The following is a 14846-nucleotide window of genomic DNA, read 5'->3' on the forward strand; positions in this document are numbered from 1 at the left end:
ATGAAGAGGATGGCACTTGCTGTGCATCTTAATGTGCTGCTGTAGATCAGCCTATTCCCAGTTCTTTCCCCAAAGCAGTTCACTGAAGCACGACCACAGGCTCCAGCTTGCTTCTCCTCTCAGATATGTTCACCCTCTGCTCTAACTCCTCCACTCTCCCTTCTGTTCTGTTAGGTTTATTTTCATCACAGTTACAGAAGTTTAGTGCTGAGCAAGTAAAATGATAGTTCCCTTTCTAAAAATCTTTTGATGTTTCCCAAAATAACTGCATTTACCAGACCTGTGAAGAACCAGACCAAAATACCCTTTCACTAGTATTCAAAGGCAGAGAAGATAAACAGCGCTATATAAATCAGATAATATTCCCCAGTGCAGAAATTCCTTTCCAATAAGTCTTTTTCTGGCATTTTACTGCTCAGATCAACACAGATACACACTGTCCACTATTTTTTTTTCTCCTGGGAAGAGGACAGCTTACTTTAAGCCACAATCAAATGAATCACATTTCCACCATGTAAAAAATTAAAGCAGCAAATTAAGCTGCAGATGAGAGATACATCACACTGCAGAATATTTGATTAACTTAACTTAAAGCAATCCATCAACTAAGAAAGGAAGAAAGACTCATCCATTTATTCTAGATAATTTCTCTTGCTGAAAGGAAGTTTTTTCATTGGTATCTGCAGAGAAAATAGTTTCTGCCTGCCTCTCAGTCCTGGGATGTGCCTCCAAGAAGAGGCATAAATCCAGCTCAGGACCCCAAGTGGAGGCCCAGCTTTACCTCAGAAGCTGTAGAGGCACAAGGCCTGCCTGAGACCCAAGCACATTGTCCCTCTCAGCAGTGCTGACCAGTTAATGCTTCACCAGAGCTGAGCTTCGTCCTCACCTGAGGAGAAGGGACACTGCTAGTTCCTCTCACTGCCTCTGCCACTGACCCTCTACTAAGTTACTGATGAGATATCTTTCGATTTTTCAGTTTGGTGTAAATTTTCCTGTGCAAAAATTGCTCCCTGTGCATTTGTACAGCACCCAGCTCAATCAGTACCTGATGCTGGTAAGAACCTCTTACAATAGATTATGTGCAAACAGAAAGAGAATTTTAGCTTGACAGTGCTGTTCTATAAATTTGAATTCCCAAACCATCTTATTTTGTCCCAAATAAACAGATTAGTTTGCATATAAAATCACAGTTCATTTGACACAGGATTTCCATACCTGGCTTGTCAGTGCTTTGTGCAGTGTTATAAACCTCTGTTTCCCCATTAGTATTCACTGCAGCAAGATGATGAACGACACTGAAGATGTGTTTATCTGATGTGATTTCTTGTCTTCACCCATTTGCTATTTACCTCATTTTCTTTCCTTTGTTGTCTTCAGTCTTTTACCAAGGAAAACTTAATTTTTTTTCATGATTACCATTTTCTGCATATCCATGAGCCTGATCCAGCTTCTTTGAAAAAATTCCTATTGACTTCAGAACACACTGGAACTGCCCTCTGTGGAGGATGAATGTGTCTGGCATGCCTAATACTGCAGTACCACCACTTAGCCATCCTCTCTGGTTCTTGTCTCTTTTGGGGCTTCACACTTTATCAGCTCTGCCAATAAAATGATAACATTTACCCCCCTTGCTTGCGTGTCAAAAATATCCCAACCTCTGGCCATGCTGGCAGCATGTGGCAATCCTGCCTAAGCCTCAGCCTGCACTCTGACCTCAATAAACAGTGATACCCAAAAGCCAACGAGAACCAGCTCATCTCGTCGATCTCTGAACCAGCAGGAGGGTTTCTTTTTTGTGGCATGCAGCTTAATCCATGACTGATCTTGGTCCCTTTTAAGTGGTCAAGCATACATGCTCTACGTCTCCATCACCTGCAAAAAGCAATTTTTTCTGGATGTGACAATGCAAACATAATGCAATACACACAATAATTTTCCCCATTACAGGCTGTAAGGTAGCAATCTTTACCTTAGGAATTTTATTTTCCAATTCATATGCAACTTTTCAGGACATGCCATTTCCATTGGAAAAAAACAAATTATGCCAGAAAGAATTCAGCGCATCCTCCCTCTCCGTAAGCCCAGCCAAAGGGACTGGCTTTTTAATTATCGAGCAAGAGCGTCAGGAAAACATCTCCACCTCCTTCACAGGATCCTCAGGCTCCAAACTCATTATCAGATTGCTTTTTAAGAGTCAGCAAATTAAACTCCCTCCAGCGTTATAATCACCACAGTGATTATAATTCCATGGTGCAGTGAAGTTTTAGGATGCTACAGACTTGGAGCCAGTGTTACAACCACAGACGGCACCACACAGCCCCCACCAAGCAGCACCACACTGGGAAGCTCAATCTGCTTACTGGAACAATCTTTAAATAGTATTAACTGGCAGACAGCATTTCCTCTAGCTCAGGCTGCAGCAACACTAGGGGGTTGTAATGCATCCCAAATAGAACACAGCACATGCTTCGTAAGCTGTCCTATAACTGGCTCTTATTTATTAGAGATTCAACTCTCCCATAAAGTGGGATTGAAAATGCAACAGGAAGAAAAAAACAACTATATTATTTTTCAAACCATTATGTTCAAACTATTGCTTCAAAACCGGCAATTTTTTGATAACCATTTTTTGGAAAAGCCATGCTTTTTTTAATAACCATTACAAAAAAATAATTGAGAATATTTCAGAAAGCATTCTACTTGATCAAAAACAGTAAGCCAGAGATGGTACCTTCAGACTCTAAAGATTCCTTTACAGGAAAAAACAATCCTCTTTTATATTTTTGCCACAGACTTGAAAGATGAGTGTAAAAGGCTTGGACCATTTCTCAAGCACTTAGCACCTCCCAGGTGAGGTCCAGGTATGGATAAAATTTGGCAAGTCTTTAGAATCAGCTTCTGGAACACTCTTAAATCTGACTGCAAGTAGATGCCAATCTTAATCTAGTTTGTCTTGGAACTCTGTCTCTTATTAGATTCAATAATCACTCTTCTGAAAGACAGCAAAAGGAAATTCACTAAAAACTATTTTAGAGATCTGAAAGGATCTCTCCCAGTGTGATAATTACCATGTTTCCATTTCTGTTAATGACATCTAAGAACTGGAAACAAAAGTAGTGGTGGAGGATTAAGTAATTATGGAGTATTAGATGCATTTGAAGAGCAGGGTCACAGAAAAAGGCAGGAGGAGGAAAGAGTGAGCATGCTGTGGGCTGCTCATCAGCTTGAAAGCTATAAAATATTCCCCCTTACTCACAGCGTGGTAGCTGTAAAGGACACAGACTCACAGTACAGATCAGCTGTTCTTTATTGTCCCCATTCTGGAGAGCTACAGATTTTATGGGTAAGTAAAGCTCTTGTTAACTATGGATAGATACAATCTCTAGTCTGTGCTTAATTTTCTCTCATCTACAAATTGCAGATGTATGTGACAGAAACAGAAAACTAATTTAGGCTCATTTAAATATACAAGTGTAGTTCTATGATAAATGCAATACTATAGGTGACCTAAAATTCTTGTGTCTTCTATTTCAAACAATACTTAACACTTAAAGTCACATGAAAATGAAGGCTGGTTTAAAGAAAACTAGTAAATTATAAGAATGGCAATGAAAAGGAACTTAAAGTACTGGAAAATGATGAGTTCTTATGAAATTTGAGCATTTGAAAGCAAACTGAAATTCATTCCTCTCTATTGACAGTACAACATCTATCAAAGCAAATATGCTCACATGTGCCTCTGCATACATGCTGCACTTTGCCAAGCGGGACTGGAGCTGCAATTAGGTGGTCCTGCCTTTGAATACACTTCTTTATGACTCAACCCTCAGCACAGGGAAAGCTGGAATACAAGCCCTTAGCTCTGACCTTTCCACGTGAAAGGAATATCTTTCATACTGGATTTAAAATATACCTTTGAGACTTTAATTTCCATTAGTTTCCAGATCATTCCAAGGTATTGCCTAACTGGATCAAAGGGCTCAGCCTTCCACCTTCATTCATGTGATGAACTCACGTCACCGTTGGGTCTCGTGACATCAGCAGAACTAATCTTAGTAATACTCAATATGTTTAAGGGTGAAATAATCTCTCTCTAAGAGCAGTATGACAACTGAGCTGCCATTTATAGTAATTACCTTCCTAGTCAATTAAATGATTATTTAAGTAAAGTCAAACATTTCAGTAGTTTGGGACACAGACTAAAAAAGCAGGTCAAAATTTAACTTAAAAGCACTTTAAATATCAGAGAGATGGGCACAAAACATAAGTGGACTAAACTAGTATTAGACAGGTATTGCTTCTGGCTAAACTACCTCTACTGTACAGGTCATTTCTATAGGACTGACTTCCTATTGCAATTCAGGTGGAGACAGCTGAACTAGGTGGACTGTTTCTTCTACTCCTCATCATTTATGTGTACCTGTCCTACTTTCTGAATGTTCTGCTCAGAAGGCTTATCCTTTTAATATATTTGCTGGTCATGGCTCAAAGTTTTTATGCCCACTTTTGTTCCTGCTCTTTCCAGCCTGATTTTACTCAGACAGGACTGTTTCTGCTGCCCAAGTACAAAACTCTGGGCAGGACAATAAGAAATGACAAACAGAAACCCACACACTTCTAGGTACAGGTTTGTCAAACTTATCTTTAAAAAAAAAACCAAAACCATTCACTCCTGTAAAACCATATAACAATTCAGATAATTTTTAGATGTAGGCTGTATTACCTTCCTTACAACTAAAAACACTAAAGCCAGCCTGGAAAAATATTACAAATTCCTTGTGTGTGCAGTTTTCAGCATTCCCCAGCACCTTGCCATTTGCTTCAACAGCATTATAAACCCATAATATATCAATACCATAGGGAAATCCCACAGCTGCTGCTTTTAATACAAGTTGCTTTTCCTTCTCGATTTTAAAGCATTGTATTAGATGCACTTAAATCAGAGTCAGTAAACTTATTGCTGTCTAGAATCTAAAGAAAATGCAGCGACTCTTCTTCTTTAGAACAAGAAATAGACTGCACCAAAGTCAACAAAGTCATCCTGACCTGCCCAGGCTGCAGGAGGGGAGACAGGGTCCCAAAAGCAGTTTTGAACCAACTCCTCAAAGGCTCTCAGCCTCATTTCTGAGGTGTTTTGTGAAACAAAGCTCTTGCGCTCGAGGAAGGATAAGATTATGTCTGAAGGCTCCTACCTGTACATGTCCATCTTTTCTGTTTCTAAGGACTTGTTTGTATGACAGTCTCCAACAATCTGGAAAAGAAAAAAAGAAAAAACAATCCTTGTCTTCTTGCTCGGCTGCAATCCAAGTAGCTTAATAACCATTTGCCCAAACTTACCATTCTTGTGCTTTGGCATCTATCCATATGCATTAAAAAAACCTAAATTAAGTAAGTAAAATACAGTGCTGCTTGGAAAGAGCTAAATTATTTTTTCACTATTCTAATATCGAAATCAAATTTTCAGGGGGACCTGTTTTCTAATGGAGTTACAATTTAAATTAAATCTATACAGAAAAAGTACTTCATTCAGTGCCCAGTCCAGGTAAGGACAGTGACAGTATATTGCTGTTTATAAACTGGAATGGGGACTTTGCTATGGTCTTTTGTAGTTAAGAGTACAAAACTATATCCTGTCAAGTCTAAAAATATTTGGGAATAAAAGCAGCTCAGCTTTACTGAAAGATCTGTAGAAGCTCCTTCAAAAGCACCAATTCCAGACAAGAAAAACAAATACCCATTTAAAAGAAATTACCCCACGTTACAAATTAGAGAATATTTTAAGTCTATTAGAAATATCAGAAGTATTTGGAATCAGTGCTGTTCAATGCAGATGTTGAATCTAGCATCCCAAAACTATTTTATCCAAATAATTTTATCATTATTTGTGCAAAAAAAGTAGAACAATAGGAAGAAATCTAGCCACAAAAAAATTCAGCCAAGACAAACTCAGCAAAAGAATCTTAGGACTTGCTCAGATGCAGTCCCTCCCTCCCTTTATTAAATTTTTTTTTCTGAAAAGCCCCTCCCACCCACTTAAATAATTTTGATATTAATAAAACTATTTAGATAATTTCTAATGATTGCAAGCAGTTCTTCCAGACAAATAAAACTGAGAGAAACCTGCCAAGAATTTTGAACCAGATAGTTCTGGGTAACGTCAAAAAAGCTTGCACAGCATTACATAAACATGAATTTGTCCAGGAAGACTTTATTGCAACTTCCAATGCCCAGGCAACACCAACCCATTCATGCAGCAGAGCTCAAACCTACTCACACAGTGAAAGTAACCTGGTCAACATCATTGAGTTAAAACAAACAAGAAATTAGCCAGTAAAAAAAAAAATAGATATCAGATTTTCAAAATTGCTAAGACACCTGTGTCCACCTGCATACACTTAAAATCTGATCCTTCTTGCTCTGCTAGGAGCAAGCATAAAAGTAACACTTCATAGATATTGAAAAAGTGATGCACAAGTAAGCAGATTCTGCTGAATAGCGTGGGTTTGGAGCAGAGCTCTAAATTGTAGGTCACACCTTACAGCATTGTGTTACTTGCATTAAGCACCAACAGAGCTTATAAGGCCATAGCTTTTAAAATGTGTGTCAGAACTGAGAATGATCGTTTTTTATGGTACAAAGTCTCTTATACTGCATAAAAATATCCAAACACACACACCCACTAAGCAAGAAAAAATATTTCTGGCACATCCATTATGCAACCAACTTCCATACTGTCTTCCAAGGATCCTCTTCACATCTCTCTCATTATAAAATAGGTCAAATGCACATGTCAGGATCAAAAGCATAATACTCAGCACTACAAAATTTCAGACAGTGCCACAAAAAAATTTTACATTTAACAGAATTTAGGCAAATTCCCACTACTGTCCACCTTATTCTGGAGATGTCTGAGATTAATAAGGTACCTCACTTCATAGGTCATGCAATACCCTTATCTTCAACATTTCAGGAACAAAATCCTCCTCTCTCAATGGCTTTTTCCAGATCTTGACTGGAGTCATACAAGCAATTAGCAAGAACAAGACAGGTGCAGGCAGAGGAGAAGTTGCAGACAAGATACACTTTTTAGGCATTGTACCAGAGGAGCAAAAGAGAAATGAATGCCCTTTCCAGGCCTACAATATATCTTTGTACTATAGCTCTTCAAACAACATTTGTCACACACAAGCCGAACAGGCAAATGCTCAGGCCTATGAGTTTACTTGCAGAGAAACCATCATTAATTAAACCCTAGAAGTTCAGGATTTTTAACCTGGACAGTGGAACCTTTGTGCTGTGCCTGTTTAGGTGGAGTCAAGGCACAAAAGGCCAATAATTGCATTTGCTGTGTTATTTGCCATCCTTCCACATAGGTCTCCTGCCACTGGGCTCCCTGGTGGGGCCTCCTTGTTCTGCTAGCTGTGTCCAACATCCACCTCCATTCCCAGCAGATTGTTTAGCAGGCAGAGCTGAGGGCTGGGCTGGTGCTTTCATATCAGCAAAAAGGCTTCTGCTTTTTCACAGCTGTTCTTTTGCTTGGCCAAAAAGCCCCTTGTAGGAGTTGTCAGCCAAAGGAAATTAGTGTTTTCTCTGCCATGGAGTCTAATTGGTTTTTTCTCCACTGACAGCTCTTCAAGCTAAATTTAGGAGCCAGGAAAATTAGGCTGAATGCTATTTGGCTGAGACTATGGCCCACTTCCCATATACACATGATAACCATAGGGAAGGGCTCCTTTAATTCACTGTGTGCTGCAAAATTTAAGATGTATATTAACTGGATGATCAAAGGTATCTTTAGAGACCAACATCACTCAACAAATGCAGAAAACTAGATCTCCAGTGAGCAAGACAGAAATTTCATTCATTTCCATAAATGAAGCCAATTTATCCCCAGCTGTCACAATTTGTCTGAGTGCTTATCTGTTCACATGTAGCTTTGCTGCACTGACAATTTACTCCTCTTTCACAATGAAATCAACACCTCCTGGACCAAACAACTGTGAAAGAAGTTGAACTTTGATTTAAACCATCAAGTTTCCTGACCCCTTATTAAAAAAAACCTACCTGAAAATATTACCCAAACACAAATTGTGCTGATGGTGTTTTACTCACTGATTTTGAGCACAGCACATTTGTGGCTATTCCTGCAAGCATGACTTCCAGCCTTTGGCTCTAGAATTTCCTTATCTTGCATAATAAATTGCAGTATCTGGGAGCTCAGGCTCAGCATTAGCCTATGAAGCTGTGGTATGTCCAACAGACCTATTCCCTAAGCACCAAGTCAGTTAAATTATTAGGCATGTAAAAAGGCACATTCTGGTACACAAGTTTAAAACATTGTGATACCTTTACACTAAAGTGAATTTTACCCCTATTCTCCACCCCTCAGAAAAGGAACAAGTTTAATGGAATACAATTAAGCAGCTTTTCATGCTCTTTGGCACATATGCTCTCCCTGACTGCACTTGGCTGGCTTTATTTTGACTTATCTCACTGACCTGTTTTAGGTTATCATATTTTTCCTCTTATCTGCTTTCAGTCAGGGTTTTGCAGCCATTTTTCTTGTTGACTCCACAGGGCATAACATCAGCCACAAGCCAAGAGGATCTGCTTTCTACCCACAGCTTTCCCCCCACACACTTTTTCCTGTACTACCTCCTTGGTGGAATTCAATTACCCAAGAATAAAGCCAAAAATTATAAAAATATAAGTTGCTTCCCCCCTCATAAACAATCTCCATTTCACAATCAATTGCATTTTTTTTTCTCACCACAACAATCTATCAATTTGGGTTACCACAAGAATATCAGTATCTCCTTTTACCAGGGCCTCTTCTGAGGCTGCATTTCTCTACTAGTTTTCTGAAAACTTCTTCTGTCCATCTCAGTTTCTTTTTCTACTTTACCGCTAAGTGATTTATTTACCTCATTTTCAAATTAAAAAAAAAAAAGCTATGCATGACACCACATCAAAGAGAGCTTTTGTGGCTGTCCTACCTGATTTGTGACAATTAAGAGAACTTTAGACATGGATTATAGAAACTTTTTAAAATCCTCGTGATTAATAGAGAACATTACTGTAAGTACTAGCCAATCAGGCTTACATTCCTCTCTTCATCAGCCCTTCCACCTATGGCTCAGGCTAAACAGTGAAAATCTCCTTTAAAATCTGCTGCTTTCTCATGTTCTTTGAATAGTAAAACGTTCAAAGGTCCAGCCCATGGGATCATAGGCATTGAATGCTTTAAGGAGCTCAGCATGGCCCAATGCAGTCCAGAAAGGCTGCAAAAGCAACGAGCAAAGGTTAGATTCTGGGGACAACATAGTGGGCTTTCCCCTGTTTTCCAGTTCCAGGCAAGAGGTATTTTTAGTGCACACTGAAGTATTTTGCCATTAACATTGACGATAATTACCCATAGCCTAAACCAGAAGAAAAGAATATTGGGGAAAATATGGGCCTTTTCAGATTCTGAAAGTGGGTGGGAGGAGATATTTCAATTCCCAGGTAATGGGAGGGCTCCAGCATTCAAGGAAAAAATATAGTCATACATCCCTACTCCTTTCCTCCTTGAAGAGAGTTGCTGAAGAATACAGAAGAACAAGAGTTAAAAACCAGCCAGGTCAGGAGTTGTTCATAATTATATCCCTTTCATCCTCAGGATATTAATTTTAAATTCTCTCCCCAGGTCCTTTTTATCCTTGTGATTTTTCTCCTACATCTCATCACCCCTGAGTGCAGTGACAAAGACACAAAATGTATCTTTTAACATGGCCATAAGTGGCTTTCCATGGAGACATAGATAATAGCTTATCTGATTTATAGGACAATTTCCTTGCCATGGGTTTGAAAGTCTGAAGAGATGGAGGATCTGTTCCTCCAATACTCTACTTCATGTACCAAGATAAGATAGCTCTATTGGAAAGAATATAAGTCAGTCCAGTCCCAAAACAGTTGCATGACTTTCTAGAGATGAAATACAATAATTTACCACTGGAGAAATTAAAAAATCTTGCCTTGGATTGAATTGTATCTTTCTCCTCCCTTCCCTGGTAACAAAATCAAAAGCAGCAGCTTTTGCTACCCTTGGTTACAGCAAAATGCTATAATCATGGAGCTGCAGCACTCACAGCCAGCAGGAATATGTTTGACCTTACAGGCTTTATTTGGTCTTAACACACATACACTCACCAGCCCTCCTGGATTTCTCCATCCCCAATTTACACCTTTATGCTTCATATGAAACAAATTTAATATCACATTCCCAGACAAGGAGACCTGGAGCTTTATTTTGACTACTATACAGTAAAATACTTCTACTCAGCATACAGGTACATTTATTACCATAGGTTCATTTAGGACATGCCACAACAAACCAGGAATTATTTTATCTATTTCAGTGAAGAGCATTAAAAAAATACTGTGAGAAGATGGAAACTTACCCCTACATGATTTTGCAGGCTGCCACCCTAACATGAATGCAGGTCAACTATTACTTTTGCTGTGTTTTAATTATATTGCTAGACAGACACATCAGCTATTTTGCAGTATTATGAGTTGAAACTTTAGTTCATCTTGGGCTTTTCAGCTATTCTTGAGCTGCAGAACTCTAGGAGTTTCTCAACCCTAACCATCATCCCTCAGCTGTTACACAGGATACCTCAAAATAGAGACTTTTGTTTCCTGCCCTGGTGATACAATACATTTACTAAAAACTACCTTCAAGAGAAGATGACAATTTAAACAAGAAAAAAAATAATGAGCAATTTTCTCTCTCAATCCAAAGTTATTTTGTGGCACTTATCTCTAGTCCATGTTCTGCAAGTTAAATTACAAACAAATTTAACATAAATACTTTAATGAATTTAAGTGCAATTAAACAACATGAAACTTCCACCAAAGAAGATCCCTGTGGAGCTGATGACTCTAAGTTAAGAAAGCATACCTGGGAAAGGATATATAGTGTCTGCTTTTACTCTTCTTTAATCATCTATTACCAGAGACATTAGACAAGCTAAATAGACTTCTATTGTGAATAACTACCTCATTTTTATACTCTGGAAAGACACATTATCTTGTTTTTCTGTTTTGAATAATACTGATGATAATAATCTCTGGAAGAACCTTCTAAAGTATACTAAAACTAAGTGACAAAAGAATAAGTTCAGTATGTGACATTACTGAAGGATGAGGCAGCAAAACATAAGGCATTTGACTGGATTAAGTGGTTTCAAGCCCTCAAATTGGCTCATACTGCTCAGGACCCAAATAACAATAAGTAATAAATACCCTGAGAAGCATTCATATTGAAGTATAGAATCTATACTTCCTCTAGGAAAAAAAAAAAGAGAAAATCATTTCTACACATGTGAGCAGCTATAAAAAAGAAAAAAAAATCAGAATCCACTGCTGTTTTAGAAGGGGCAAAATCAGATGCTGAAAAAGGGAGATGTACGAGATTCTCTCACTCCCTGAGGACTTTATAGGTCAAGACTAGCACTGAGAATTGACACAGCAGTGGTTCAAGGGATCCAAAGAGCTCACTCCTCATGGCTCTTTCCCCACTGCAGAAGCCTCATGAAGTTGCTGCGCTACAGCACGTTTTCTGCACTACTGCCTCTGCTCTCATTAGGATGATCAAAAACCAACTCCCACAGCAAAAGCCTGGTTCCTATGTCTCTTACTCAATATCTTAGGTACAGATTTATGTGTGAATTAATAATCTATGCCTTCAGATCAGGAAAAAGGCCTTTTGTACCTCAGTCTCAAGGGATTTCTAAACTCGGGCCCTGCAGGCAATGAGTGCCCATTTCCCTCTCTTCTATGGTGAATTACTCAAGCTGATGAGTGATATTCTAGCAAAAATGCTGATTCAAGAGAACGAGCAGTATTCCTTCAGAACATGTTTATTCTGCTAAAAGCCTCCTCAGAGGCCAGGGGGGCGGGCAGACCCTGCTGTGTGACCAGCTGGCTGGCCTGGCTGGCGCCCTTCCAGCCTGGCTCCCTGCCCCACAGCCCCAGCTGGCCAAGAACCACTGCTGCAAAAAACCTGAAACAAATCCTTCTGGTTTGCCTCCAGCTCCACTGTGCCAACAATCTATTCCAGCACGGGATGAAACAAGATGTCAGCACCCCAGAATTTTTCACAAAGCAGAAATAAATACCCTTTTCTGGTCAGTTTTAGTCATAATCTGTATATACTGTACTGCTTTTTCACATAAATAACTGCCTTAACAGTGTCTGCTTCGCTGCCCCTGCAGAAGCATGGACTTAAACACAAGGAGTACTGAGGAACTAGTCCCAAGCTGGTTATGTTAATCAAGTTTTTATGAATAACAAGCATGATAAAATTCTGAATCCCTGAGAAGAGTTCCACATTTTAATACTGTTATAGTTAAATGCTGCTTTCTGTGAGGCTTTTGGAATTCTTCAGTCAGCTACCACTCATACTACTCATTTCAAAATACTACAGACCAAAACCAGAGAGGTGTTTCACAAGGACTTTAGCACCATATGCATGATGACAGACATTCTACTATCTACTTTCTGGAGAAATGACAAAGCATCCAGATTTCTAGTTACCACTGTACTGACCCAGTAAGACACCAGTATAGACTGTCCCCTCTTATTTGTAAAACAACCTCCTCCTCCTTTAGAAATCCTGCCTTTCCATAGCTTTATAGATCCTAATTAGAAATATTTTAGAAATGTATTTGCAAACATCACTATTGCTCTAATTAGAGAACATAAAACTAGGAATCAAATATCAAAACATTTTGGGTCTTGATAAGATGATAACAGAATTCAGTAGATAATTCAATCTCACAGGCTTCTAATTTATTTCATGTTGCTCAACCAGCAGCTGTAGCCTTCTGCCCACTCCCACTAGATCTTTAAGATCAAACCTGATTCAACTGTCAGGTTGCTCAGGTGGTTTGGGTTTTTTTCTGGGTTTTTTTGTGTAAAAAAGCTGCATTCTACTGTACTTCATTTACACAAAATGATTTATTCAGCAAATTTTGGCAAGAGAACTGGACCCGATGAATTCAGCTATTTTTCTGGAGATGACAGCTTCTTTAAAGCACAAAAGCAAATCTGTTTTTAAGTAACTGCTTTTAATTTCTTAAGCCAAATAATTTTTCTTCCTAATAGGCAGTAACAGCTTTTAATTATGTTCTACTTCAACTCCCTTTACCTCATCCTCTTTTCAAAACAGCTCAGGACACTTGTGTTCCTCACAGGTAAATTCCTGTATGCACTGAATTCATGTGTTTTCATTTAAAAAAAACCTCACATTAATTAATGGATACATTAGGGAAAGACAATATAGCTAGTTCACCAAACAAAAATAAGTGATCCATTTTTAATCCTCATAAAATAATTTCTGAGGCATGATTCATGAATCAACATTTTCAATGAAAGCATTTGTAAAGCAGAAATGCTATTTTACTACCGTTTTGGTAGCATTCTACATTATATCCTAAATATGAACTGCTTAAGACATCAGATTTCCAGCAATATTTCTTACATTAATTGCAGCCACTTTAGGTCTTTTTGTTTTAGGAAGCAGATGGAGGAAAATTCGTATTAAAAGGACAGAAAATTCCTACCAAAACAATAAAATAAATGGTAACCAACTGTCAGAATTGGATGCTATATTACAGAGTTTATAAGAGATTAAAAGATGATTCATTACATCATTAACTGTGACATGCAGAACAGCACTGAGATCAACAGCAGCATTAACGAAGATGGAAGCAGTAAGAGTGGGATGAGTTTACAAAAACAGTTGCAAGGAATGTGGGAAATTAAAATGCAGAAGTCTGATCTCTGCACAAGGAAATTGTAGGATTATAGTAAAGCACAGAGATACTAAACACAGACATGATGAAAAAGGATGGTCTCTCTGACTTTTGTGGGGATGAACCTCCACAACCTGTTTCAACCTGTGTCTAAACATATTTTGAAGGAGCCAGTAAGAAGGTCAATAAAGGAGATACTGTTAATGCATTTCAATTTCTACAAACCTTTCAATAACCTTTATCTACGTTATCTTGGGATATGAGGGATGATTATCTGATGAAGTCTGAAGAGTTGAATAAAGGCTGCTTTTACAATAGAAAGGCAAAATTATTAGAGGTTACCTTTGCTGGAACCTGTGCAATTCAATATATTTATAAATTACCTAGAAATAACAGATTTTCTGTAAATACTAAGCATATTGACAGAGGAATTACAAAGGAGGACTACAATCAAAATCCATCTGATTATGACAGACATGGAAGAGCTAATAGTGAAGGATAATTCCTTTCTCTTACGACAGCAACTAAAGGCCATCAACTTTGATCTTTTTGGTAAATATTTTAAAACAAAGGGAAGTATCTTTCTCTTACAACAGTGAAACTGGGTGGTGTAGAGATAAAAATTATTAATTAATTTACACTGGTAAGAAAAATCCAAATGAAAGTTGATCAGTATGTATTAGATATATATTGGTGTAAATACTAGGTATGTTTCTAAAGGCCAAAGTTGCCAGAAACAAAGGGAGAAGTATTTTACCCCATCTGTTTCTTGCATCCTTTCAGGGCCTGCTACTGGCCACTGCCACAGTTGAGCTGCAAGTTCTGTCTTTATGATAAACAGGTATTTAGAAATGACAGGCTTGATGTGGGTCCTGTAATCACTCCTCTCTCCTCCCCACCTCAAACCCTGCCACAGTTATTATATGTTAATTTCTGTTTCCAGATAGAATTTATCCCTGCATGTTTATGCCTGCACAAGAGCTGTGTGCTGTCTGAGAAGTGACTCCACCTTTGACCTCATGCTCTTGGAATAAATGAGCATATTTA

The sequence above is a fragment of the Camarhynchus parvulus genome, chromosome 6 (genome assembly GCF_901933205.1).
Source record: "Camarhynchus parvulus chromosome 6, STF_HiC, whole genome shotgun sequence".
Taxonomy (NCBI): Eukaryota; Metazoa; Chordata; class Aves; order Passeriformes; family Thraupidae; genus Camarhynchus; species Camarhynchus parvulus.